This window comes from Eleutherodactylus coqui, chromosome 1 (genome assembly GCF_035609145.1).
Source record: "Eleutherodactylus coqui strain aEleCoq1 chromosome 1, aEleCoq1.hap1, whole genome shotgun sequence".
Classification (NCBI taxonomy): Eukaryota; Metazoa; Chordata; class Amphibia; order Anura; family Eleutherodactylidae; genus Eleutherodactylus; species Eleutherodactylus coqui.
Genome location: NC_089837.1, coordinates 9,402,012 through 9,423,948, shown reverse-complemented (window position 1 = coordinate 9,423,948; position 21,937 = coordinate 9,402,012). Strand labels below are relative to the sequence as shown.

Below are 21,937 nucleotides of genomic sequence, written 5' to 3'. Positions count from 1 at the left end.
TTTCACGATTGAGAAGTGGTGCGAATTCTATGGCGTTGGTGGTATAGTGGTGAGCATAGCTGCCTTCCAAGCAGTTGACCCGGGTTCGATTCCCGGCCAACGCATTGTTTCTCTTGTTTTGAAGTATTCTTGTTAACACTCTCTCCAGAGGCCAATGGTTGTGCGGTCAGGCTCAAAAAGAGTGCGGCCAGGAGGTATGCAGCTGCAAAGTCTGTGCAAGAGAGCCTCCAAGTTGAAGCATGCAAGGTTATCGGACACTCAAAAGCATCCTTCGAGCCGGAATCGAACCAGCGACCTAAGGATTGCTAACTAGCTACTACAGTCCTCCGCTCTACCAGCTGAGCTATCGAAGGTTTAGCCAGATATGCGTGCAGCTGCTTCCTAGGTTTTTGTGTCAGTGCCAACTAAAAAGAAGTTGGCCCTTCATTTGAAGGTAGTGCCAAGTGGAAGTTTTGGAGGATGCGGGCATCGATCCCGCTACCTCTCGCATGCTAAGCGAGCGCTCTACCATTTGAGCTAATCCCCCTCTACGGTTGCTGGCTTCTGGCACTCGGGTCACACCGCAGTCATGTTATCATGCCTAAACCAAGCTTTGACCATGGGAGAAGAAAGGTTTCTTTTTTTTTTTTTTTTTTAAGTGTGGATTTTTTGGTGCCTTGAAATATAAAGGACAGTGGAGTTTGCTGGGCTTTGGGTGGCCTGAAAGAACGAGACAGTGAATTTTTGGGGTACCTTTTTCCTGGGAGCATGAAAAATACAAAACTCTGCGCCTAGCAGAGGATGGTTTCGATCCATCGACCTCTGGGTTATGGGCCCAGCACGCTCCCGCTGCGCCACTCTGCTGCTGCTTAAACCTCTCTTACGAGAAGCCACATTACCGTCTGACTGTTGTCAAGCCACTAACGAAGCAGAAGAGTTGGCTTTAGTCACACTAGGGGTGAGAGTTGCATTTTCACGATTGAGAAGTGGTGCGAATTCTATGGCGTTGGTGGTATAGTGGTGAGCATAGCTGCCTTCCAAGCAGTTGACCCGGGTTCGATTCCCGGCCAACGCATTGTTTCTCTTGTTTTGAAGTATTCTTGTTAACACTCTCTCCAGAGGCCAATGGTTGTGCGGTCAGGCTCAAAAAGAGTGCGGCCAGGAGGTATGCAGCTGCAAAGTCTGTGCAAGAGAGCCTCCAAGTTGAAGCATGCAAGGTTATCGGACACTCAAAAGCATCCTTCGAGCCGGAATCGAACCAGCGACCTAAGGATTGCTAACTAGCTACTACAGTCCTCCGCTCTACCAGCTGAGCTATCGAAGGTTTAGCCAGATATGCGTGCAGCTGCTTCCTAGGTTTTTGTGTCAGTGCCAACTAAAAAGAAGTTGGCCCTTCATTTGAAGGTAGTGCCAAGTGGAAGTTTTGGAGGATGCGGGCATCGATCCCGCTACCTCTCGCATGCTAAGCGAGCGCTCTACCATTTGAGCTAATCCCCCTCTACGGTTGCTGGCTTCTGGCACTCGGGTCACACCGCAGTCATGTTATCATGCCTAAACCAAGCTTTGACCATGGGAGAAGAAAGGTTTCTTTTTTTTTTTTTTTTTTAAGTGTGGATTTTTTGGTGCCTTGAAATATAAAGGACAGTGGAGTTTGCTGGGCTTTGGGTGGCCTGAAAGAACGAGACAGTGAATTTTTGGGGTACCTTTTTCCTGGGAGCATGAAAAATACAAAACTCTGCGCCTAGCAGAGGATGGTTTCGATCCATCGACCTCTGGGTTATGGGCCCAGCACGCTCCCGCTGCGCCACTCTGCTGCTGCTTAAACCTCTCTTACGAGAAGCCACATTACCGTCTGACTGTTGTCAAGCCACTAACGAAGCAGAAGAGTTGGCTTTAGTCACACTAGGGGTGAGAGTTGCATTTTCACGATTGAGAAGTGGTGCGAATTCTATGGCGTTGGTGGTATAGTGGTGAGCATAGCTGCCTTCCAAGCAGTTGACCCGGGTTCGATTCCCGGCCAACGCATTGTTTCTCTTGTTTTGAAGTATTCTTGTTAACACTCTCTCCAGAGGCCAATGGTTGTGCGGTCAGGCTCAAAAAGAGTGCGGCCAGGAGGTATGCAGCTGCAAAGTCTGTGCAAGAGAGCCTCCAAGTTGAAGCATGCAAGGTTATCGGACACTCAAAAGCATCCTTCGAGCCGGAATCGAACCAGCGACCTAAGGATTGCTAACTAGCTACTACAGTCCTCCGCTCTACCAGCTGAGCTATCGAAGGTTTAGCCAGATATGCGTGCAGCTGCTTCCTAGGTTTTTGTGTCAGTGCCAACTAAAAAGAAGTTGGCCCTTCATTTGAAGGTAGTGCCAAGTGGAAGTTTTGGAGGATGCGGGCATCGATCCCGCTACCTCTCGCATGCTAAGCGAGCGCTCTACCATTTGAGCTAATCCCCCTCTACGGTTGCTGGCTTCTGGCACTCGGGTCACACCGCAGTCATGTTATCATGCCTAAACCAAGCTTTGACCATGGGAGAAGAAAGGTTTCTTTTTTTTTTTTTTTTTTAAGTGTGGATTTTTTGGTGCCTTGAAATATAAAGGACAGTGGAGTTTGCTGGGCTTTGGGTGGCCTGAAAGAACGAGACAGTGAATTTTTGGGGTACCTTTTTCCTGGGAGCATGAAAAATACAAAACTCTGCGCCTAGCAGAGGATGGTTTCGATCCATTGACCTCTGGGTTATGGGCCCAGCACGCTCCCGCTGCGCCACTCTGCTGCTGCTTAAACCTCTCTTACGAGAAGCCACATTACCGTCTGACTGTTGTCAAGCCACTAACGAAGCAGAAGAGTTGGCTTTAGTCACACTAGGGGTGAGAGTTGCATTTTCACGATTGAGAAGTGGTGCGAATTCTATGGCGTTGGTGGTATAGTGGTGAGCATAGCTGCCTTCCAAGCAGTTGACCCGGGTTCGATTCCCGGCCAACGCATTGTTTCTCTTGTTTTGAAGTATTCTTGTTAACACTCTCTCCAGAGGCCAATGGTTGTGCGGTCAGGCTCAAAAAGAGTGCGGCCAGGAGGTATGCAGCTGCAAAGTCTGTGCAAGAGAGCCTCCAAGTTGAAGCATGCAAGGTTATCGGACACTCAAAAGCATCCTTCGAGCCGGAATCGAACCAGCGACCTAAGGATTGCTAACTAGCTACTACAGTCCTCCGCTCTACCAGCTGAGCTATCGAAGGTTTAGCCAGATATGCGTGCAGCTGCTTCCTAGGTTTTTGTGTCAGTGCCAACTAAAAAGAAGTTGGCCCTTCATTTGAAGGTAGTGCCAAGTGGAAGTTTTGGAGGATGCGGGCATCGATCCCGCTACCTCTCGCATGCTAAGCGAGCGCTCTACCATTTGAGCTAATCCCCCTCTACGGTTGCTGGCTTCTGGCACTCGGGTCACACCGCAGTCATGTTATCATGCCTAAACCAAGCTTTGACCATGGGAGAAGAAAGGTTTCTTTTTTTTTTTTTTTTTTAAGTGTGGATTTTTTGGTGCCTTGAAATATAAAGGACAGTGGAGTTTGCTGGGCTTTGGGTGGCCTGAAAGAACGAGACAGTGAATTTTTGGGGTACCTTTTTCCTGGGAGCATGAAAAATACAAAACTCTGCGCCTAGCAGAGGATGGTTTCGATCCATCGACCTCTGGGTTATGGGCCCAGCACGCTCCCGCTGCGCCACTCTGCTGCTGCTTAAACCTCTCTTACGAGAAGCCACATTACCGTCTGACTGTTGTCAAGCCACTAACGAAGCAGAAGAGTTGGCTTTAGTCACACTAGGGGTGAGAGTTGCATTTTCACGATTGAGAAGTGGTGCGAATTCTATGGCGTTGGTGGTATAGTGGTGAGCATAGCTGCCTTCCAAGCAGTTGACCCGGGTTCGATTCCCGGCCAACGCATTGTTTCTCTTGTTTTGAAGTATTCTTGTTAACACTCTCTCCAGAGGCCAATGGTTGTGCGGTCAGGCTCAAAAAGAGTGCGGCCAGGAGGTATGCAGCTGCAAAGTCTGTGCAAGAGAGCCTCCAAGTTGAAGCATGCAAGGTTATCGGACACTCAAAAGCATCCTTCGAGCCGGAATCGAACCAGCGACCTAAGGATTGCTAACTAGCTACTACAGTCCTCCGCTCTACCAGCTGAGCTATCGAAGGTTTAGCCAGATATGCGTGCAGCTGCTTCCTAGGTTTTTGTGTCAGTGCCAACTAAAAAGAAGTTGGCCCTTCATTTGAAGGTAGTGCCAAGTGGAAGTTTTGGAGGATGCGGGCATCGATCCCGCTACCTCTCGCATGCTAAGCGAGCGCTCTACCATTTGAGCTAATCCCCCTCTACGGTTGCTGGCTTCTGGCACTCGGGTCACACCGCAGTCATGTTATCATGCCTAAACCAAGCTTTGACCATGGGAGAAGAAAGGTTTCTTTTTTTTTTTTTTTTTTAAGTGTGGATTTTTTGGTGCCTTGAAATATAAAGGACAGTGGAGTTTGCTGGGCTTTGGGTGGCCTGAAAGAACGAGACAGTGAATTTTTGGGGTACCTTTTTCCTGGGAGCATGAAAAATACAAAACTCTGCGCCTAGCAGAGGATGGTTTCGATCCATCGACCTCTGGGTTATGGGCCCAGCACGCTCCCGCTGCGCCACTCTGCTGCTGCTTAAACCTCTCTTACGAGAAGCCACATTACCGTCTGACTGTTGTCAAGCCACTAACGAAGCAGAAGAGTTGGCTTTAGTCACACTAGGGGTGAGAGTTGCATTTTCACGATTGAGAAGTGGTGCGAATTCTATGGCGTTGGTGGTATAGTGGTGAGCATAGCTGCCTTCCAAGCAGTTGACCCGGGTTCGATTCCCGGCCAACGCATTGTTTCTCTTGTTTTGAAGTATTCTTGTTAACACTCTCTCCAGAGGCCAATGGTTGTGCGGTCAGGCTCAAAAAGAGTGCGGCCAGGAGGTATGCAGCTGCAAAGTCTGTGCAAGAGAGCCTCCAAGTTGAAGCATGCAAGGTTATCGGACACTCAAAAGCATCCTTCGAGCCGGAATCGAACCAGCGACCTAAGGATTGCTAACTAGCTACTACAGTCCTCCGCTCTACCAGCTGAGCTATCGAAGGTTTAGCCAGATATGCGTGCAGCTGCTTCCTAGGTTTTTGTGTCAGTGCCAACTAAAAAGAAGTTGGCCCTTCATTTGAAGGTAGTGCCAAGTGGAAGTTTTGGAGGATGCGGGCATCGATCCCGCTACCTCTCGCATGCTAAGCGAGCGCTCTACCATTTGAGCTAATCCCCCTCTACGGTTGCTGGCTTCTGGCACTCGGGTCACACCGCAGTCATGTTATCATGCCTAAACCAAGCTTTGACCATGGGAGAAGAAAGGTTTCTTTTTTTTTTTTTTTTTTAAGTGTGGATTTTTTGGTGCCTTGAAATATAAAGGACAGTGGAGTTTGCTGGGCTTTGGGTGGCCTGAAAGAACGAGACAGTGAATTTTTGGGGTACCTTTTTCCTGGGAGCATGAAAAATACAAAACTCTGCGCCTAGCAGAGGATGGTTTCGATCCATCGACCTCTGGGTTATGGGCCCAGCACGCTCCCGCTGCGCCACTCTGCTGCTGCTTAAACCTCTCTTACGAGAAGCCACATTACCGTCTGACTGTTGTCAAGCCACTAACGAAGCAGAAGAGTTGGCTTTAGTCACACTAGGGGTGAGAGTTGCATTTTCACGATTGAGAAGTGGTGCGAATTCTATGGCGTTGGTGGTATAGTGGTGAGCATAGCTGCCTTCCAAGCAGTTGACCCGGGTTCGATTCCCGGCCAACGCATTGTTTCTCTTGTTTTGAAGTATTCTTGTTAACACTCTCTCCAGAGGCCAATGGTTGTGCGGTCAGGCTCAAAAAGAGTGCGGCCAGGAGGTATGCAGCTGCAAAGTCTGTGCAAGAGAGCCTCCAAGTTGAAGCATGCAAGGTTATCGGACACTCAAAAGCATCCTTCGGGCCGGAATCGAACCAGCGACCTAAGGATTGCTAACTAGCTACTACAGTCCTCCGCTCTACCAGCTGAGCTATCGAAGGTTTAGCCAGATATGCGTGCAGCTGCTTCCTAGGTTTTTGTGTCAGTGCCAACTAAAAAGAAGTTGGCCCTTCATTTGAAGGTAGTGCCAAGTGGAAGTTTTGGAGGATGCGGGCATCGATCCCGCTACCTCTCGCATGCTAAGCGAGCGCTCTACCATTTGAGCTAATCCCCCTCTACGGTTGCTGGCTTCTGGCACTCGGGTCACACCGCAGTCATGTTATCATGCCTAAACCAAGCTTTGACCATGGGAGAAGAAAGGTTTCTTTTTTTTTTTTTTTTTTAAGTGTGGATTTTTTGGTGCCTTGAAATATAAAGGACAGTGGAGTTTGCTGGGCTTTGGGTGGCCTGAAAGAACGAGACAGTGAATTTTTGGGGTACCTTTTTCCTGGGAGCATGAAAAATACAAAACTCTGCGCCTAGCAGAGGATGGTTTCGATCCATCGACCTCTGGGTTATGGGCCCAGCACGCTCCCGCTGCGCCACTCTGCTGCTGCTTAAACCTCTCTTACGAGAAGCCACATTACCGTCTGACTGTTGTCAAGCCACTAACGAAGCAGAAGAGTTGGCTTTAGTCACACTAGGGGTGAGAGTTGCATTTTCACGATTGAGAAGTGGTGCGAATTCTATGGCGTTGGTGGTATAGTGGTGAGCATAGCTGCCTTCCAAGCAGTTGACCCGGGTTCGATTCCCGGCCAACGCATTGTTTCTCTTGTTTTGAAGTATTCTTGTTAACACTCTCTCCAGAGGCCAATGGTTGTGCGGTCAGGCTCAAAAAGAGTGCGGCCAGGAGGTATGCAGCTGCAAAGTCTGTGCAAGAGAGCCTCCAAGTTGAAGCATGCAAGGTTATCGGACACTCAAAAGCATCCTTCGAGCCGGAATCGAACCAGCGACCTAAGGATTGCTAACTAGCTACTACAGTCCTCCGCTCTACCAGCTGAGCTATCGAAGGTTTAGCCAGATATGCGTGCAGCTGCTTCCTAGGTTTTTGTGTCAGTGCCAACTAAAAAGAAGTTGGCCCTTCATTTGAAGGTAGTGCCAAGTGGAAGTTTTGGAGGATGCGGGCATCGATCCCGCTACCTCTCGCATGCTAAGCGAGCGCTCTACCATTTGAGCTAATCCCCCTCTACGGTTGCTGGCTTCTGGCACTCGGGTCACACCGCAGTCATGTTATCATGCCTAAACCAAGCTTTGACCATGGGAGAAGAAAGGTTTCTTTTTTTTTTTTTTTTTTAAGTGTGGATTTTTTGGTGCCTTGAAATATAAAGGACAGTGGAGTTTGCTGGGCTTTGGGTGGCCTGAAAGAACGAGACAGTGAATTTTTGGGGTACCTTTTTCCTGGGAGCATGAAAAATACAAAACTCTGCGCCTAGCAGAGGATGGTTTCGATCCATCGACCTCTGGGTTATGGGCCCAGCACGCTCCCGCTGCGCCACTCTGCTGCTGCTTAAACCTCTCTTACGAGAAGCCACATTACCGTCTGACTGTTGTCAAGCCACTAACGAAGCAGAAGAGTTGGCTTTAGTCACACTAGGGGTGAGAGTTGCATTTTCACGATTGAGAAGTGGTGCGAATTCTATGGCGTTGGTGGTATAGTGGTGAGCATAGCTGCCTTCCAAGCAGTTGACCCGGGTTCGATTCCCGGCCAACGCATTGTTTCTCTTGTTTTGAAGTATTCTTGTTAACACTCTCTCCAGAGGCCAATGGTTGTGCGGTCAGGCTCAAAAAGAGTGCGGCCAGGAGGTATGCAGCTGCAAAGTCTGTGCAAGAGAGCCTCCAAGTTGAAGCATGCAAGGTTATCGGACACTCAAAAGCATCCTTCGAGCCGGAATCGAACCAGCGACCTAAGGATTGCTAACTAGCTACTACAGTCCTCCGCTCTACCAGCTGAGCTATCGAAGGTTTAGCCAGATATGCGTGCAGCTGCTTCCTAGGTTTTTGTGTCAGTGCCAACTAAAAAGAAGTTGGCCCTTCATTTGAAGGTAGTGCCAAGTGGAAGTTTTGGAGGATGCGGGCATCGATCCCGCTACCTCTCGCATGCTAAGCGAGCGCTCTACCATTTGAGCTAATCCCCCTCTACGGTTGCTGGCTTCTGGCACTCGGGTCACACCGCAGTCATGTTATCATGCCTAAACCAAGCTTTGACCATGGGAGAAGAAAGGTTTCTTTTTTTTTTTTTTTTTTAAGTGTGGATTTTTTGGTGCCTTGAAATATAAAGGACAGTGGAGTTTGCTGGGCTTTGGGTGGCCTGAAAGAACGAGACAGTGAATTTTTGGGGTACCTTTTTCCTGGGAGCATGAAAAATACAAAACTCTGCGCCTAGCAGAGGATGGTTTCGATCCATCGACCTTTGGGTTATGGGCCCAGCACGCTCCCGCTGCGCCACTCTGCTGCTGCTTAAACCTCTCTTACGAGAAGCCACATTACCGTCTGACTGTTGTCAAGCCACTAACGAAGCAGAAGAGTTGGCTTTAGTCACACTAGGGGTGAGAGTTGCATTTTCACGATTGAGAAGTGGTGCGAATTCTATGGCGTTGGTGGTATAGTGGTGAGCATAGCTGCCTTCCAAGCAGTTGACCCGGGTTCGATTCCCGGCCAACGCATTGTTTCTCTTGTTTTGAAGTATTCTTGTTAACACTCTCTCCAGAGGCCAATGGTTGTGCGGTCAGGCTCAAAAAGAGTGCGGCCAGGAGGTATGCAGCTGCAAAGTCTGTGCAAGAGAGCCTCCAAGTTGAAGCATGCAAGGTTATCGGACACTCAAAAGCATCCTTCGAGCCGGAATCGAACCAGCGACCTAAGGATTGCTAACTAGCTACTACAGTCCTCCGCTCTACCAGCTGAGCTATCGAAGGTTTAGCCAGATATGCGTGCAGCTGCTTCCTAGGTTTTTGTGTCAGTGCCAACTAAAAAGAAGTTGGCCCTTCATTTGAAGGTAGTGCCAAGTGGAAGTTTTGGAGGATGCGGGCATCGATCCCGCTACCTCTCGCATGCTAAGCGAGCGCTCTACCATTTGAGCTAATCCCCCTCTACGGTTGCTGGCTTCTGGCACTCGGGTCACACCGCAGTCATGTTATCATGCCTAAACCAAGCTTTGACCATGGGAGAAGAAAGGTTTCTTTTTTTTTGTTTTTTTTTTTTTTTTTTAAGTGTGGATTTTTTGGTGCCTTGAAATATAAAGGACAGTGGAGTTTGCTGGGCTTTGGGTGGCCTGAAAGAACGAGACAGTGAATTTTTGGGGTACCTTTTTCCTGGGAGCATGAAAAATACAAAACTCTGCGCCTAGCAGAGGATGGTTTCGATCCATCGACCTCTGGGTTATGGGCCCAGCACGCTCCCGCTGCGCCACTCTGCTGCTGCTTAAACCTCTCTTACGAGAAGCCACATTACCGTCTGACTGTTGTCAAGCCACTAACGAAGCAGAAGAGTTGGCTTTAGTCACACTAGGGGTGAGAGTTGCATTTTCACGATTGAGAAGTGGTGCGAATTCTATGGCGTTGGTGGTATAGTGGTGAGCATAGCTGCCTTCCAAGCAGTTGACCCGGGTTCGATTCCCGGCCAACGCATTGTTTCTCTTGTTTTGAAGTATTCTTGTTAACACTCTCTCCAGAGGCCAATGGTTGTGCGGTCAGGCTCAAAAAGAGTGCGGCCAGGAGGTATGCAGCTGCAAAGTCTGTGCAAGAGAGCCTCCAAGTTGAAGCATGCAAGGTTATCGGACACTCAAAAGCATCCTTCGAGCCGGAATCGAACCAGCGACCTAAGGATTGCTAACTAGCTACTACAGTCCTCCGCTCTACCAGCTGAGCTATCGAAGGTTTAGCCAGATATGCGTGCAGCTGCTTCCTAGGTTTTTGTGTCAGTGCCAACTAAAAAGAAGTTGGCCCTTCATTTGAAGGTAGTGCCAAGTGGAAGTTTTGGAGGATGCGGGCATCGATCCCGCTACCTCTCGCATGCTAAGCGAGCGCTCTACCATTTGAGCTAATCCCCCTCTACGGTTGCTGGCTTCTGGCACTCGGGTCACACCGCAGTCATGTTATCATGCCTAAACCAAGCTTTGACCATGGGAGAAGAAAGGTTTCTTTTTTTTTTTTTTTTTTTAAGTGTGGATTTTTTGGTGCCTTGAAATATAAAGGACAGTGGAGTTTGCTGGGCTTTGGGTGGCCTGAAAGAACGAGACAGTGAATTTTTGGGGTACCTTTTTCCTGGGAGCATGAAAAATACAAAACTCTGCAACCTAGCAGAGGATGGTTTCGATCCATCGACCTTTGGGTTATGGGCCCAGCACGCTCCCGCTGCGCCACTCTGCTGCTGCTTAAACCTCTCTTACGAGAAGCCACATTACCGTCTGACTGTTGTCAAGCCACTAACGAAGCAGAAGAGTTGGCTTTAGTCACACTAGGGGTGAGAGTTGCATTTTCACGATTGAGAAGTGGTGCGAATTCTATGGCGTTGGTGGTATAGTGGTGAGCATAGCTGCCTTCCAAGCAGTTGACCCGGGTTCGATTCCCGGCCAACGCATTGTTTCTCTTGTTTTGAAGTATTCTTGTTAACACTCTCTCCAGAGGCCAATGGTTGTGCGGTCAGGCTCAAAAAGAGTGCGGCCAGGAGGTATGCAGCTGCAAAGTCTGTGCAAGAGAGCCTCCAAGTTGAAGCATGCAAGGTTATCGGACACTCAAAAGCATCCTTCGAGCCGGAATTTTTTTTTTTTTAAGTGTGGATTTTTTGGTGCCTTGAAATATAAAGGACAGTGGAGTTTGCTGGGCTTTGGGTGGCCTGAAAGAACGAGACAGTGAATTTTTGGGGTACCTTTTTCCTGGGAGCATGAAAAATACAAAACTCTGCGCCTAGCAGAGGATGGTTTCGATCCATCGACCTCTGGGTTATGGGCCCAGCACGCTCCCGCTGCGCCACTCTGCTGCTGCTTAAACCTCTCTTACGAGAAGCCACATTACCGTCTGACTGTTGTCAAGCCACTAACGAAGCAGAAGAGTTGGCTTTAGTCACACTAGGGGTGAGAGTTGCATTTTCACGATTGAGAAGTGGTGCGAATTCTATGGCGTTGGTGGTATAGTGGTGAGCATAGCTGCCTTCCAAGCAGTTGACCCGGGTTCGATTCCCGGCGCATGCAAGTGGCGCATGCAAGGTTATCGGACACTCAAAAGCATCCTTCGAGCCGGAATCGAACCAGCGACCTAAGGATTGCTAACTAGCTACTACAGTCCTCCGCTCTACCAGCTGAGCTATCGAAGGTTTAGCCAGATATGCGTGCAGCTGCTTCCTAGGTTTTTGTGTCAGTGCCAACTAAAAAGAAGTTGGCCCTTCATTTGAAGGTAGTGCCAAGTGGAAGTTTTGGAGGATGCGGGCATCGATCCCGCTACCTCTCGCATGCTAAGCGAGCGCTCTACCATTTGAGCTAATCCCCCTCTACGGTTGCTGGCTTCTGGCACTCGGGTCACACCGCAGTCATGTTATCATGCCTAAACCAAGCTTTGACCATGGGAGAAGAAAGGTTTCTTTTTTTTTTTTTTTTTTAAGTGTGGATTTTTTGGTGCCTTGAAATATAAAGGACAGTGGAGTTTGCTGGGCTTTGGGTGGCCTGAAAGAACGAGACAGTGAATTTTTGGGGTACCTTTTTCCTGGGAGCATGAAAAATACAAAACTCTGCGCCTAGCAGAGGATGGTTTCGATCCATCGACCTCTGGGTTATGGGCCCAGCACGCTCCCGCTGCGCCACTCTGCTGCTGCTTAAACCTCTCTTACGAGAAGCCACATTACCGTCTGACTGTTGTCAAGCCACTAACGAAGCAGAAGAGTTGGCTTTAGTCACACTAGGGGTGAGAGTTGCATTTTCACGATTGAGAAGTGGTGCGAATTCTATGGCGTTGGTGGTATAGTGGTGAGCATAGCTGCCTTCCAAGCAGTTGACCCGGGTTCGATTCCCGGCCAACGCATTGTTTCTCTTGTTTTGAAGTATTCTTGTTAACACTCTCTCCAGAGGCCAATGGTTGTGCGGTCAGGCTCAAAAAGAGTGCGGCCAGGAGGTATGCAGCTGCAAAGTCTGTGCAAGAGAGCCTCCAAGTTGAAGCATGCAAGGTTATCGGACACTCAAAAGCATCCTTCGAGCCGGAATCGAACCAGCGACCTAAGGATTGCTAACTAGCTACTACAGTCCTCCGCTCTACCAGCTGAGCTATCGAAGGTTTAGCCAGATATGCGTGCAGCTGCTTCCTAGGTTTTTGTGTCAGTGCCAACTAAAAAGAAGTTGGCCCTTCATTTGAAGGTAGTGCCAAGTGGAAGTTTTGGAGGATGCGGGCATCGATCCCGCTACCTCTCGCATGCTAAGCGAGCGCTCTACCATTTGAGCTAATCCCCCTCTACGGTTGCTGGCTTCTGGCACTCGGGTCACACCGCAGTCATGTTATCATGCCTAAACCAAGCTTTGACCATGGGAGAAGAAAGGTTTCTTTTTTTTTTTTTTTTTTTAAGTGTGGATTTTTTGGTGCCTTGAAATATAAAGGACAGTGGAGTTTGCTGGGCTTTGGGTGGCCTGAAAGAACGAGACAGTGAATTTTTGGGGTACCTTTTTCCTGGGAGCATGAAAAATACAAAACTCTGCGCCTAGCAGAGGATGGTTTCGATCCATCGACCTTTGGGTTATGGGCCCAGCACGCTCCCGCTGCGCCACTCTGCTGCTGCTTAAACCTCTCTTACGAGAAGCCACATTACCGTCTGACTGTTGTCAAGCCACTAACGAAGCAGAAGAGTTGGCTTTAGTCACACTAGGGGTGAGAGTTGCATTTTCACGATTGAGAAGTGGTGCGAATTCTATGGCGTTGGTGGTATAGTGGTGAGCATAGCTGCCTTCCAAGCAGTTGACCCGGGTTCGATTCCCGGCCAACGCATTGTTTCTCTTGTTTTGAAGTATTCTTGTTAACACTCTCTCCAGAGGCCAATGGTTGTGCGGTCAGGCTCAAAAAGAGTGCGGCCAGGAGGTATGCAGCTGCAAAGTCTGTGCAAGAGAGCCTCCAAGTTGAAGCATGCAAGGTTATCGGACACTCAAAAGCATCCTTCGAGCCGGAATCGAACCAGCGACCTAAGGATTGCTAACTAGCTACTACAGTCCTCCGCTCTACCAGCTGAGCTATCGAAGGTTTAGCCAGATATGCGTGCAGCTGCTTCCTAGGTTTTTGTGTCAGTGCCAACTAAAAAGAAGTTGGCCCTTCATTTGAAGGTAGTGCCAAGTGGAAGTTTTGGAGGATGCGGGCATCGATCCCGCTACCTCTCGCATGCTAAGCGAGCGCTCTACCATTTGAGCTAATCCCCCTCTACGGTTGCTGGCTTCTGGCACTCGGGTCACACCGCAGTCATGTTATCATGCCTAAACCAAGCTTTGACCATGGGAGAAGAAAGGTTTCTTTTTTTTTGTTTTTTTTTTTTTTTTTTTAAGTGTGGATTTTTTGGTGCCTTGAAATATAAAGGACAGTGGAGTTTGCTGGGCTTTGGGTGGCCTGAAAGAACGAGACAGTGAATTTTTGGGGTACCTTTTTCCTGGGAGCATGAAAAATACAAAACTCTGCGCCTAGCAGAGGATGGTTTCGATCCATCGACCTCTGGGTTATGGGCCCAGCACGCTCCCGCTGCGCCACTCTGCTGCTGCTTAAACCTCTCTTACGAGAAGCCACATTACCGTCTGACTGTTGTCAAGCCACTAACGAAGCAGAAGAGTTGGCTTTAGTCACACTAGGGGTGAGAGTTGCATTTTCACGATTGAGAAGTGGTGCGAATTCTATGGCGTTGGTGGTATAGTGGTGAGCATAGCTGCCTTCCAAGCAGTTGACCCGGGTTCGATTCCCGGCCAACGCATTGTTTCTCTTGTTTTGAAGTATTCTTGTTAACACTCTCTCCAGAGGCCAATGGTTGTGCGGTCAGGCTCAAAAAGAGTGCGGGCAGGAGGTATGCAGCTGCAAAGTCTGTGCAAGAGAGCCTCCAAGTTGAAGCATGCAAGGTTATCGGACACTCAAAAGCATCCTTCGAGCCGGAATCGAACCAGCGACCTAAGGATTGCTAACTAGCTACTACAGTCCTCCGCTCTACCAGCTGAGCTATCGAAGGTTTAGCCAGATATGCGTGCAGCTGCTTCCTAGGTTTTTGTGTCAGTGCCAACTAAAAAGAAGTTGGCCCTTCATTTGAAGGTAGTGCCAAGTGGAAGTTTTGGAGGATGCGGGCATCGATCCCGCTACCTCTCGCATGCTAAGCGAGCGCTCTACCATTTGAGCTAATCCCCCTCTACGGTTGCTGGCTTCTGGCACTCGGGTCACACCGCAGTCATGTTATCATGCCTAAACCAAGCTTTGACCATGGGAGAAGAAAGGTTTCTTTTTTTTTTTTTTTTTTTAAGTGTGGATTTTTTGGTGCCTTGAAATATAAAGGACAGTGGAGTTTGCTGGGCTTTGGGTGGCCTGAAAGAACGAGACAGTGAATTTTTGGGGTACCTTTTTCCTGGGAGCATGAAAAATACAAAACTCTGCGCCTAGCAGAGGATGGTTTCGATCCATCGACCTCTGGGTTATGGGCCCAGCACGCTCCCGCTGCGCCACTCTGCTGCTGCTTAAACCTCTCTTACGAGAAGCCACATTACCGTCTGACTGTTGTCAAGCCACTAACGAAGCAGAAGAGTTGGCTTTAGTCACACTAGGGGTGAGAGTTGCATTTTCACGATTGAGAAGTGGTGCGAATTCTATGGCGTTGGTGGTATAGTGGTGAGCATAGCTGCCTTCCAAGCAGTTGACCCGGGTTCGATTCCCGGCCAACGCATTGTTTCTCTTGTTTTGAAGTATTCTTGTTAACACTCTCTCCAGAGGCCAATGGTTGTGCGGTCAGGCTCAAAAAGAGTGCGGCCAGGAGGTATGCAGCTGCAAAGTCTGTGCAAGAGAGCCTCCAAGTTGAAGCATGCAAGGTTATCGGACACTCAAAAGCATCCTTCGAGCCGGAATCGAACCAGCGACCTAAGGATTGCTAACTAGCTACTACAGTCCTCCGCTCTACCAGCTGAGCTATCGAAGGTTTAGCCAGATATGCGTGCAGCTGCTTCCTAGGTTTTTGTGTCAGTGCCAACTAAAAAGAAGTTGGCCCTTCATTTGAAGGTAGTGCCAAGTGGAAGTTTTGGAGGATGCGGGCATCGATCCCGCTACCTCTCGCATGCTAAGCGAGCGCTCTACCATTTGAGCTAATCCCCCTCTACGGTTGCTGGCTTCTGGCACTCGGGTCACACCGCAGTCATGTTATCATGCCTAAACCAAGCTTTGACCATGGGAGAAGAAAGGTTTCTTTTTTTTTGTTTTTTTTTTTTTTTTTTAAGTGTGGATTTTTTGGTGCCTTGAAATATAAAGGACAGTGGAGTTTGCTGGGCTTTGGGTGGCCTGAAAGAACGAGACAGTGAATTTTTGGGGTACCTTTTTCCTGGGAGCATGAAAAATACAAAACTCTGCGCCTAGCAGAGGATGGTTTCGATCCATCGACCTCTGGGTTATGGGCCCAGCACGCTCCCGCTGCGCCACTCTGCTGCTGCTTAAACCTCTCTTACGAGAAGCCACATTACCGTCTGACTGTTGTCAAGCCACTAACGAAGCAGAAGAGTTGGCTTTAGTCACACTAGGGGTGAGAGTTGCATTTTCACGATTGAGAAGTGGTGCGAATTCTATGGCGTTGGTGGTATAGTGGTGAGCATAGCTGCCTTCCAAGCAGTTGACCCGGGTTCGATTCCCGGCCAACGCATTGTTTCTCTTGTTTTGAAGTATTCTTGTTAACACTCTCTCCAGAGGCCAATGGTTGTGCGGTCAGGCTCAAAAAGAGTGCGGGCAGGAGGTATGCAGCTGCAAAGTCTGTGCAAGAGAGCCTCCAAGTTGAAGCATGCAAGGTTATCGGACACTCAAAAGCATCCTTCGAGCCGGAATCGAACCAGCGACCTAAGGATTGCTAACTAGCTACTACAGTCCTCCGCTCTACCAGCTGAGCTATCGAAGGTTTAGCCAGATATGCGTGCAGCTGCTTCCTAGGTTTTTGTGTCAGTGCCAACTAAAAAGAAGTTGGCCCTTCATTTGAAGGTAGTGCCAAGTGGAAGTTTTGGAGGATGCGGGCATCGATCCCGCTACCTCTCGCATGCTAAGCGAGCGCTCTACCATTTGAGCTAATCCCCCTCTACGGTTGCTGGCTTCTGGCACTCGGGTCACACCGCAGTCATGTTATCATGCCTAAACCAAGCTTTGACCATGGGAGAAGAAAGGTTTCTTTTTTTTTTTTTTTTTTAAGTGTGGATTTTTTGGTGCCTTGAAATATAAAGGACAGTGGAGTTTGCTGGGCTTTGGGTGGCCTGAAAGAACGAGACAGTGAATTTTTGGGGTACCTTTTTCCTGGGAGCATGAAAAATACAAAACTCTGCGCCTAGCAGAGGATGGTTTCGATCCATCGACCTCTGGGTTATGGGCCCAGCACGCTCCCGCTGCGCCACTCTGCTGCTGCTTAAACCTCTCTTACGAGAAGCCACATTACCGTCTGACTGTTGTCAAGCCACTAACGAAGCAGAAGAGTTGGCTTTAGTCACACTAGGGGTGAGAGTTGCATTTTCACGATTGAGAAGTGGTGCGAATTCTATGGCGTTGGTGGTATAGTGGTGAGCATAGCTGCCTTCCAAGCAGTTGACCCGGGTTCGATTCCCGGCCAACGCATTGTTTCTCTTGTTTTGAAGTATTCTTGTTAACACTCTCTCCAGAGGCCAATGGTTGTGCGGTCAGGCTCAAAAAGAGTGCGGCCAGGAGGTATGCAGCTGCAAAGTCTGTGCAAGAGAGCCTCCAAGTTGAAGCATGCAAGGTTATCGGACACTCAAAAGCATCCTTCGAGCCGGAATCGAACCAGCGACCTAAGGATTGCTAACTAGCTACTACAGTCCTCCGCTCTACCAGCTGAGCTATCGAAGGTTTAGCCAGATATGCGTGCAGCTGCTTCCTAGGTTTTTGTGTCAGTGCCAACTAAAAAGAAGTTGGCCCTTCATTTGAAGGTAGTGCCAAGTGGAAGTTTTGGAGGATGCGGGCATCGATCCCGCTACCTCTCGCATGCTAAGCGAGCGCTCTACCATTTGAGCTAATCCCCCTCTACGGTTGCTGGCTTCTGGCACTCGGGTCACACCGCAGTCATGTTATCATGCCTAAACCAAGCTTTGACCATGGGAGAAGAAAGGTTTCTTTTTTTTTTTTTTTTTTTAAGTGTGGATTTTTTGGTGCCTTGAAATATAAAGGACAGTGGAGTTTGCTGGGCTTTGGGTGGCCTGAAAGAACGAGACAGTGAATTTTTGGGGTACCTTTTTCCTGGGAGCATGAAAAATACAAAACTCTGCGCCTAGCAGAGGATGGTTTCGATCCATCGACCTTTGGGTTATGGGCCCAGCACGCTCCCGCTGCGCCACTCTGCTGCTGCTTAAACCTCTCTTACGAGAAGCCACATTACCGTCTGACTGTTGTCAAGCCACTAACGAAGCAGAAGAGTTGGCTTTAGTCACACTAGGGGTGAGAGTTGCATTTTCACGATTGAGAAGTGGTGCGAATTCTATGGCGTTGGTGGTATAGTGGTGAGCATAGCTGCCTTCCAAGCAGTTGACCCGGGTTCGATTCCCGGCCAACGCATTGTTTCTCTTGTTTTGAAGTATTCTTGTTAACACTCTCTCCAGAGGCCAATGGTTGTGCGGTCAGGCTCAAAAAGAGTGCGGCCAGGAGGTATGCAGCTGCAAAGTCTGTGCAAGAGAGCCTCCAAGTTGAAGCATGCAAGGTTATCGGACACTCAAAAGCATCCTTCGAGCCGGAATCGAACCAGCGACCTAAGGATTGCTAACTAGCTACTACAGTCCTCCGCTCTACCAGCTGAGCTATCGAAGGTTTAGCCAGATATGCGTGCAGCTGCTTCCTAGGTTTTTGTGTCAGTGCCAACTAAAAAGAAGTTGGCCCTTCATTTGAAGGTAGTGCCAAGTGGAAGTTTTGGAGGATGCGGGCATCGATCCCGCTACCTCTCGCATGCTAAGCGAGCGCTCTACCATTTGAGCTAATCCCCCTCTACGGTTGCTGGCTTCTGGCACTCGGGTCACACCGCAGTCATGTTATCATGCCTAAACCAAGCTTTGACCATGGGAGAAGAAAGGTTTCTTTTTTTTTGTTTTTTTTTTTTTTTTTTTAAGTGTGGATTTTTTGGTGCCTTGAAATATAAAGGACAGTGGAGTTTGCTGGGCTTTGGGTGGCCTGAAAGAACGAGACAGTGAATTTTTGGGGTACCTTTTTCCTGGGAGCATGAAAAATACAAAACTCTGCGCCTAGCAGAGGATGGTTTCGATCCATCGACCTCTGGGTTATGGGCCCAGCACGCTCCCGCTGCGCCACTCTGCTGCTGCTTAAACCTCTCTTACGAGAAGCCACATTACCGTCTGACTGTTGTCAAGCCACTAACGAAGCAGAAGAGTTGGCTTTAGTCACACTAGGGGTGAGAGTTGCATTTTCACGATTGAGAAGTGGTGCGAATTCTATGGCGTTGGTGGTATAGTGGTGAGCATAGCTGCCTTCCAAGCAGTTGACCCGGGTTCGATTCCCGGCCAACGCATTGTTTCTCTTGTTTTGAAGTATTCTTGTTAACACTCTCTCCAGAGGCCAATGGTTGTGCGGTCAGGCTCAAAAAGAGTGCGGGCAGGAGGTATGCAGCTGCAAAGTCTGTGCAAGAGAGCCTCCAAGTTGAAGCATGCAAGGTTATCGGACACTCAAAAGCATCCTTCGAGCCGGAATCGAACCAGCGACCTAAGGATTGCTAACTAGCTACTACAGTCCTCCGCTCTACCAGCTGAGCTATCGAAGGTTTAGCCAGATATGCGTGCAGCTGCTTCCTAGGTTTTTGTGTCAGTGCCAACTAAAAAGAAGTTGGCCCTTCATTTGAAGGTAGTGCCAAGTGGAAGTTTTGGAGGATGCGGGCATCGATCCCGCTACCTCTCGCATGCTAAGCGAGCGCTCTACCATTTGAGCTAATCCCCCTCTACGGTTGCTGGCTTCTGGCACTCGGGTCACACCGCAGTCATGTTATCATGCCTAAACCAAGCTTTGACCATGGGAGAAGAAAGGTTTCTTTTTTTTTTTTTTTTTTTAAGTGTGGATTTTTTGGTGCCTTGAAATATAAAGGACAGTGGAGTTTGCTGGGCTTTGGGTGGCCTGAAAGAACGAGACAGTGAATTTTTGGGGTACCTTTTTCCTGGGAGCATGAAAAATACAAAACTCTGCGCCTAGCAGAGGATGGTTTCGATCCATCGACCTCTGGGTTATGGGCCCAGCACGCTCCCGCTGCGCCACTCTGCTGCTGCTTAAACCTCTCTTACGAGAAGCCACATTACCGTCTGACTGTTGTCAAGCCACTAACGAAGCAGAAGAGTTGGCTTTAGTCACACTAGGGGTGAGAGTTGCATTTTCACGATTGAGAAGTGGTGCGAATTCTATGGCGTTGGTGGTATAGTGGTGAGCATAGCTGCCTTCCAAGCAGTTGACCCGGGTTCGATTCCCGGCCAACGCATTGTTTCTCTTGTTTTGAAGTATTCTTGTTAACACTCTCTCCAGAGGCCAATGGTTGTGCGGTCAGGCTCAAAAAGAGTGCGGCCAGGAGGTATGCAGCTGCAAAGTCTGTGCAAGAGAGCCTCCAAGTTGAAGCATGCAAGGTTATCGGACACTCAAAAGCATCCTTCGAGCCGGAATCGAACCAGCGACCTAAGGATTGCTAACTAGCTACTACAGTCCTCCGCTCTACCAGCTGAGCTATCGAAGGTTTAGCCAGATATGCGTGCAGCTGCTTCCTAGGTTTTTGTGTCAGTGCCAACTAAAAAGAAGTTGGCCCTTCATTTGAAGGTAGTGCCAAGTGGAAGTTTTGGAGGATGCGGGCATCGATCCCGCTACCTCTCGCATGCTAAGCGAGCGCTCTACCATTTGAGCTAATCCCCCTCTACGGTTGCTGGCTTCTGGCACTCGGGTCACACCGCAGTCATGTTATCATGCCTAAACCAAGCTTTGACCATGGGAGAAGAAAGGTTTCTTTTTTTTTTTTTTTTTTTAAGTGTGGATTTTTTGGTGCCTTGAAATATAAAGGACAGTGGAGTTTGCTGGGCTTTGGGTGGCCTGAAAGAACGAGACAGTGAATTTTTGGGGTACCTTTTTCCTGGGAGCATGAAAAATACAAAACTCTGCGCCTAGCAGAGGATGGTTTCGATCCATCGACCTCTGGGTTATGGGCCCAGCACGCTCCCGCTGCGCCACTCTGCTGCTGCTTAAACCTCTCTTACGAGAAGCCACATTACCGTCTGACTGTTGTCAAGCCACTAACGAAGCAGAAGAGTTGGCTTTAGTCACACTAGGGGTGAGAGTTGCATTTTCACGATTGAGAAGTGGTGCGAATTCTATGGCGTTGGTGGTATAGTGGTGAGCATAGCTGCCTTCCAAGCAGTTGACCCGGGTTCGATTCCCGGCCAACGCATTGTTTCTCTTGTTTTGAAGTATTCTTGTTAACACTCTCTCCAGAGGCCAATGGTTGTGCGGTCAGGCTCAAAAAGAGTGCGGCCAGGAGGTATGCAGCTGCAAAGTCTGTGCAAGAGAGCCTCCAAGTTGAAGCATGCAAGGTTATCGGACACTCAAAAGCATCCTTCGAGCCGGAATCGAACCAGCGACCTAAGGATTGCTAACTAGCTACTACAGTCCTCCGCTCTACCAGCTGAGCTATCGAAGGTTTAGCCAGATATGCGTGCAGCTGCTTCCTAGGTTTTTGTGTCAGTGCCAACTAAAAAGAAGTTGGCCCTTCATTTGAAGGTAGTGCCAAGTGGAAGTTTTGGAGGATGCGGGCATCGATCCCGCTACCTCTCGCATGCTAAGCGAGCGCTCTACCATTTGAGCTAATCCCCCTCTACGGTTGCTGGCTTCTGGCACTCGGGTCACACCGCAGTCATGTTATCATGCCTAAACCAAGCTTTGACCATGGGAGAAGAAAGGTTTCTTTTTTTTTTTTTTTTTTAAGTGTGGATTTTTTGGTGCCTTGAAATATAAAGGACAGTGGAGTTTGCTGGGCTTTGGGTGGCCTGAAAGAACGAGACAGTGAATTTTTGGGGTACCTTTTTCCTGGGAGCATGAAAAATACAAAACTCTGCGCCTAGCAGAGGATGGTTTCGATCCATCGACCTCTGGGTTATGGGCCCAGCACGCTCCCGCTGCGCCACTCTGCTGCTGCTTAAACCTCTCTTACGAGAAGCCACATTACCGTCTGACTGTTGTCAAGCCACTAACGAAGCAGAAGAGTTGGCTTTAGTCACACTAGGGGTGAGAGTTGCATTTTCACGATTGAGAAGTGGTGCGAATTCTATGGCGTTGGTGGTATAGTGGTGAGCATAGCTGCCTTCCAAGCAGTTGACCCGGGTTCGATTCCCGGCCAACGCATTGTTTCTCTTGTTTTGAAGTATTCTTGTTAACACTCTCTCCAGAGGCCAATGGTTGTGCGGTCAGGCTCAAAAAGAGTGCGGCCAGGAGGTATGCAGCTGCAAAGTCTGTGCAAGAGAGCCTCCAAGTTGAAGCATGCAAGGTTATCGGACACTCAAAAGCATCCTTCGAGCCGGAATCGAACCAGCGACCTAAGGATTGCTAACTAGCTACTACAGTCCTCCGCTCTACCAGCTGAGCTATCGAAGGTTTAGCCAGATATGCGTGCAGCTGCTTCCTAGGTTTTTGTGTCAGTGCCAACTAAAAAGAAGTTGGCCCTTCATTTGAAGGTAGTGCCAAGTGGAAGTTTTGGAGGATGCGGGCATCGATCCCGCTACCTCTCGCATGCTAAGCGAGCGCTC

General features: G+C 49.0%; 23 non-coding genes across 23 annotated transcripts; all 23 read left to right on the top strand.

The window, feature by feature from the left end:
* Window positions 1–32: 32 nt before the first annotated feature.
* Window positions 33–104, top strand: TRNAG-UCC (transfer RNA glycine (anticodon UCC)). Its single transcript has one exon. It is a non-coding gene; the product is annotated as a tRNA-Gly (tRNA).
* An 878-nt stretch (window positions 105–982) lies between these two features.
* Window positions 983–1,054, top strand: TRNAG-UCC (transfer RNA glycine (anticodon UCC)). Its single transcript has one exon. It is a non-coding gene; the product is annotated as a tRNA-Gly (tRNA).
* An 878-nt stretch (window positions 1,055–1,932) lies between these two features.
* Window positions 1,933–2,004, top strand: TRNAG-UCC (transfer RNA glycine (anticodon UCC)). Its single transcript has one exon. It is a non-coding gene; the product is annotated as a tRNA-Gly (tRNA).
* Window positions 2,005–2,882: 878 nt separating this feature from the next.
* Window positions 2,883–2,954, top strand: TRNAG-UCC (transfer RNA glycine (anticodon UCC)). Its single transcript has one exon. It is a non-coding gene; the product is annotated as a tRNA-Gly (tRNA).
* Window positions 2,955–3,832: 878 nt separating this feature from the next.
* On the top strand, window positions 3,833–3,904 carry TRNAG-UCC (transfer RNA glycine (anticodon UCC)). Its single transcript has one exon. It is a non-coding gene; the product is annotated as a tRNA-Gly (tRNA).
* Window positions 3,905–4,782: 878 nt separating this feature from the next.
* On the top strand, window positions 4,783–4,854 carry TRNAG-UCC (transfer RNA glycine (anticodon UCC)). The gene has a single exon. It is a non-coding gene; the product is annotated as a tRNA-Gly (tRNA).
* Window positions 4,855–5,732: 878 nt separating this feature from the next.
* TRNAG-UCC (transfer RNA glycine (anticodon UCC)) lies at window positions 5,733–5,804 on the top strand. The gene has a single exon. It is a non-coding gene; the product is annotated as a tRNA-Gly (tRNA).
* An 878-nt stretch (window positions 5,805–6,682) lies between these two features.
* Window positions 6,683–6,754, top strand: TRNAG-UCC (transfer RNA glycine (anticodon UCC)). Its single transcript has one exon. It is a non-coding gene; the product is annotated as a tRNA-Gly (tRNA).
* An 878-nt stretch (window positions 6,755–7,632) lies between these two features.
* TRNAG-UCC (transfer RNA glycine (anticodon UCC)) lies at window positions 7,633–7,704 on the top strand. Its single transcript has one exon. It is a non-coding gene; the product is annotated as a tRNA-Gly (tRNA).
* An 878-nt stretch (window positions 7,705–8,582) lies between these two features.
* On the top strand, window positions 8,583–8,654 carry TRNAG-UCC (transfer RNA glycine (anticodon UCC)). The gene has a single exon. It is a non-coding gene; the product is annotated as a tRNA-Gly (tRNA).
* Window positions 8,655–9,542: 888 nt separating this feature from the next.
* TRNAG-UCC (transfer RNA glycine (anticodon UCC)) lies at window positions 9,543–9,614 on the top strand. The gene has a single exon. It is a non-coding gene; the product is annotated as a tRNA-Gly (tRNA).
* Window positions 9,615–10,494: 880 nt separating this feature from the next.
* Window positions 10,495–10,566, top strand: TRNAG-UCC (transfer RNA glycine (anticodon UCC)). The gene has a single exon. It is a non-coding gene; the product is annotated as a tRNA-Gly (tRNA).
* A 1,361-nt stretch (window positions 10,567–11,927) lies between these two features.
* TRNAG-UCC (transfer RNA glycine (anticodon UCC)) lies at window positions 11,928–11,999 on the top strand. The gene has a single exon. It is a non-coding gene; the product is annotated as a tRNA-Gly (tRNA).
* Window positions 12,000–12,878: 879 nt separating this feature from the next.
* On the top strand, window positions 12,879–12,950 carry TRNAG-UCC (transfer RNA glycine (anticodon UCC)). The gene has a single exon. It is a non-coding gene; the product is annotated as a tRNA-Gly (tRNA).
* Window positions 12,951–13,839: 889 nt separating this feature from the next.
* Window positions 13,840–13,911, top strand: TRNAG-UCC (transfer RNA glycine (anticodon UCC)). The gene has a single exon. It is a non-coding gene; the product is annotated as a tRNA-Gly (tRNA).
* An 879-nt stretch (window positions 13,912–14,790) lies between these two features.
* Window positions 14,791–14,862, top strand: TRNAG-UCC (transfer RNA glycine (anticodon UCC)). Its single transcript has one exon. It is a non-coding gene; the product is annotated as a tRNA-Gly (tRNA).
* An 888-nt stretch (window positions 14,863–15,750) lies between these two features.
* Window positions 15,751–15,822, top strand: TRNAG-UCC (transfer RNA glycine (anticodon UCC)). The gene has a single exon. It is a non-coding gene; the product is annotated as a tRNA-Gly (tRNA).
* An 878-nt stretch (window positions 15,823–16,700) lies between these two features.
* TRNAG-UCC (transfer RNA glycine (anticodon UCC)) lies at window positions 16,701–16,772 on the top strand. Its single transcript has one exon. It is a non-coding gene; the product is annotated as a tRNA-Gly (tRNA).
* Window positions 16,773–17,651: 879 nt separating this feature from the next.
* Window positions 17,652–17,723, top strand: TRNAG-UCC (transfer RNA glycine (anticodon UCC)). The gene has a single exon. It is a non-coding gene; the product is annotated as a tRNA-Gly (tRNA).
* An 889-nt stretch (window positions 17,724–18,612) lies between these two features.
* Window positions 18,613–18,684, top strand: TRNAG-UCC (transfer RNA glycine (anticodon UCC)). The gene has a single exon. It is a non-coding gene; the product is annotated as a tRNA-Gly (tRNA).
* Window positions 18,685–19,563: 879 nt separating this feature from the next.
* TRNAG-UCC (transfer RNA glycine (anticodon UCC)) lies at window positions 19,564–19,635 on the top strand. The gene has a single exon. It is a non-coding gene; the product is annotated as a tRNA-Gly (tRNA).
* Window positions 19,636–20,514: 879 nt separating this feature from the next.
* On the top strand, window positions 20,515–20,586 carry TRNAG-UCC (transfer RNA glycine (anticodon UCC)). Its single transcript has one exon. It is a non-coding gene; the product is annotated as a tRNA-Gly (tRNA).
* Window positions 20,587–21,464: 878 nt separating this feature from the next.
* Window positions 21,465–21,536, top strand: TRNAG-UCC (transfer RNA glycine (anticodon UCC)). The gene has a single exon. It is a non-coding gene; the product is annotated as a tRNA-Gly (tRNA).
* The last annotated feature ends 401 nt before the right edge of the window (window positions 21,537–21,937 follow it).